The sequence below is a fragment of the Drosophila montana genome, unplaced genomic scaffold (genome assembly GCF_035044405.1).
Source record: "Drosophila montana isolate Dmon_TW-CO22-7 unplaced genomic scaffold, ASM3504440v1 contig_3216_1, whole genome shotgun sequence".
Classification (NCBI taxonomy): domain Eukaryota; kingdom Metazoa; phylum Arthropoda; class Insecta; order Diptera; family Drosophilidae; genus Drosophila; species Drosophila montana.
The window spans coordinates 1123456-1127473 of NW_026998096.1; positions in this window are offsets into that span (position 1 = coordinate 1123456).

Below are 4018 nucleotides of genomic sequence, written 5' to 3' on the forward strand. Positions count from 1 at the left end.
GATAACGCTGAGACGCAACGTCGTGTCGTCCAGGTCATTGCACGGTACGCCCTCCACATTCCATCGATTCACATACGGAGAACCAATAACACATCCGTTCGCCATAAAATTCATGGCCGAAAACCGAAAATGCTTTTCAAATACAAAAAGCAGGCAGCTACTTTACCGGTCATAAAAAGGCCGAGCAATGCTCCAACTACAGCTCCAGCTCCAGCTCCAACTCCAACTCCAACTACGACTCCCATGCCAAAAGCCAACAGCCATCCGCCAACCGGCAACCGCATTTAATCACACATTTTCCAATGAAACTGCAGCAAATTGTTTATTTAATTTTTAATGTGTGCACTAGAGACACAGCGACTGGAGGGCCGTGAGGCGGCAGAGACAGTTTCGATAGTGAAGAGCCGAGAGTCGAGAGTCGAGAGTCGGGCGTCTCTAGGAGTCGAGGCTAACGGGGCCAAGAAGGCAGAGGCACACACGTTTCGCGTATCTTTGGGATGCGCGTTGCGCACTTCGCTTTATGACCATTAGCGTATGATTTGTCTTAACAATTAAGCGCAGGCCGACTCGGCTAGACGCAGCCAGCAGAGCCAGCAGAGACTCTTCGTTCTGCTGTTCACTTTTTATCTGTATCTTTAAGATACACATGCTACATGTGTACATGGCGCAGGAAAGTTGTTGTTGTTGTTGTTGTTTCGCTTGCGGCTGCCAGGCAGCCACTTCAAAAGAAAAATGTGCATGTGCATCTTATGGTTCCTCGATGTGCTATGCAACCATGTTTATATATTTTATTTCCACTCATGCTTGGGCTAGTTGTTGCTGTAGTTGTTGCTGTTCGGGTGTCTGGTGTTTTATGAGTTCGCCTAACTGATTGATGCGCCTATTAAACGATTTCTCATTCGCTCGGGGTCTACTTACGAATATGTCTGTGGTATGTGGCGTTATTTTGACGTTAATTGGATTGCTGGCTAGGAGATGCAAGCCTGGCCAAAATGAATAATGCCACACGAAAAGTGTGGGGAAAATAATTGAATAATCATTTAATGATTGCTTTCAAATGTTTGTGGGAGTTGTGAGAGCGATGAGATGAGAGAAAGCCCAACAGATGAAATGATTAACAGATTGAAGGGACTGGTGAATATAAGTGAAAAGGCATGAAAAATACACTATTTATAGAGAATTAGTAAGTCGTTTCGACGTGCCCAATCAACTCCTGTAAGCCTCAGACGGCGCACCTCAGGCAGTTTACCTTGTAATTTATTTATGAATTTAATATTTTTGGCAAATAAAGCGACCTTCTTTCTACCTCAGCAAATTTCATTAAGAAAAACAACTGGATTCTGTTGTGGCTGGCTTTTTCTTTCTTTTTCATTAAAAATATTTTCATACAAAACCCAAATGACATCAAAGATTCATTTTTATCATGTCGAGACGAGAATGTCTGGCCAGGTCTTTGCCTATGAGCCGAGCAGGGTCTATGTCTGCCCTGGACTGTGAATTGTCTCTTTGAGGCTCCCATTCTTTCTCACTGTATATATCTCTCTCTCTCTTTCTCTCTTGACTGGTTCTTGGCTAACTGTTTGCATAACCGCGTACGACCCGCCCACAGCCAAGACCCGTCGCGACGACCAGCTGTCCCTGTTCGAATGTCGACGTCGGCGTCTATCATAGTGCTTAAATATTTATAAATTTAAATTCATGTGAAAAACAAAAGCGCCTATCGCTGGCCTGGGCCTGGAGATTGGCGACGGACTGGCGACCGAATGCAACCATGTCGCACAATTCAACAGAAATTGAGAAATGTCAAAAGGAAATGGCGTAATTTTGTAATTTGCACTCGAGCAAAAAGCAAATGAATTAATCTCATAACTTGTGGGGCATTCGGCGCTGCGGCACATGTGACTGAAAAGCGGCTACAGTTGAGCAGCACTGCGCCCTGATTCCGGCTCCGCTTTTCCTTCTTCGTCCGTCTCCGTCATCTGTGTCGTCCTCGCCAACATCATCAAGCCGGCGTTTGATTTACGTGAAAAATCGCTTATGTGGAAATGTTTTTACATTAAACCAACAAAAGGCGCAACAACAAGAAACAAAACGAGCCCCCCGTATAGCAGTTTTGGGACCCTGTTACGGATTTGACTGCAGAATTTATTGAACGCATTTCTGTGCCTCACGCCGCCTTTGTGCCACGCACTTGCAGAAATTATTTATATACATATATTCCTGTTACACATATTCAAAATGAAAATTTATTGCATTCTTAAGGCGACACATTCGCGTATGCATGCTAAATGGGGATTAGGCTCAGGGCTAAGCGCTGTGGCTGGGCGTGGATTCAGAAATGCCTGCCCGGGTGCTGAGCACGCTGAGTCCCATAAAAATGAACTATAATTTTTTTATTAACCACGGTTAAGTGTGAATATTTTTGCAGGGCAAATTCAATACCAAATTTTGTACCAGATTCACAGATTCGTCGGCAGTTGCACCTGATTTTTAGCTTAAGCGCAACGTTTGGCAAGTTCGATTTAATTTCCGCTTTGAGTTTGGCCCACACGCCAAAGAAACCACACCCAAACGTCGGGTTCCCATCGTCTGGGTTCAGCTGCTCATTCACAAAACCTGGCACCGAAGCATCGTCTGAGTCAGCGGTCAGCATTTTGCTTGATGATAATAAAAATCAACACACGCCTCCTTTATAGTGAATTAATTGCTAATTTCGAGCAGGTTAAGCAACAAAATTTGGCGCATGAACCGATCGATGCGGTGTCATAAACCAGGCTTAAAAGATCGTAAACAAACTGGAAGACAACGACGTGGAGTAGCTTAGGCGGCTTTGATTTTTTTATGTTTTTCCATTTTTATATTAAAAATAAATACACGAGAAATTGAAAAAATAAAAATATACAAAAAACAAATCCAAATAATCCAGAAAGCACCGAATACAAACGTGTGGGATATTCTGGGAATTTTCGTCGAAATAAAATAACTGAAAACAATTTGACAGTTTGCGGCGGTCAAAAATTAATTGGTATTTAAAGGCGTGCTTCGGAATTTTAGCGATAAGTTGTTGGCGTTTTTTGGATCTTATGTGTGTGTGTGTGTGTGTGTAACAATTTATGTTTGGGTTCAGTTAAAGACCTTTCTTTGACAAAGATTTGGAAAAAGACCAAAATTTCTAAGCCATTTAGCTTAACAGATAAAAGCTTTGAACTTGTGTTCAATTGTCAATTAATTTTACATGAAAGTGCTTTCTGGCAGTTGTAGTGATGCCTGGAATCAACTTTGTCAAATAGTTAGCGCTTCTCTCTGCATGTATGTAAAAAACAGATGAGGGCATCTTCGGCCGAATAAACTTAGCATTCCTAAAGAGCTGAGTTGATCTAGGTCCACCTAAGTGCTTAGATCAATTCAGTTTCTTTAGTTTATATAAGTGAAGTATAGCCCTGCTTTTCGATTTACTCACAAGGTTAAGGTCAAGCAATCCTGAACAACGAGGCAAAAGGATGAATTTTCTGTGGCCTCGGGAGGAAGAAAGAAAAACCACAACAGGGTATCTCGCAGTCAATAAGCCTCAACTAGCATATACTTGTTTTTATTTACTGTACCTTTACTTCTACGCAGTTTTTGAGTAAAATGAATTATGTGGCCATACCACGCAAAATCTTAAAAGGATCATTAATAAATATTTCACTCGCTGACTGCCTGGGTCTTCGGTCCTTGGCTGCCAGTCAAATTCAAAGGCCTAATGCACATATACAGACAGTCAAACGGACAGACAGACAGACAGACAGAAAAGGAGCTTAACATGTTTGCGCTATTCCAGTCCTCTCGTGGCCCTGTCGCCGTTTTGTATGCCTCCCGGCCGTCCTGTCAGTCACCAAGCTGAGCCCCGACCAGTGACGGGCCCGGCAGATAACCGATGAATCCGAAGCCTAACAAAGTCTAAAGTCTGCGACGCATCTCGCATATAACATGCAAAAATTCACTTCCACGCTTTGGGTAATCCGCATTTTAATGACTT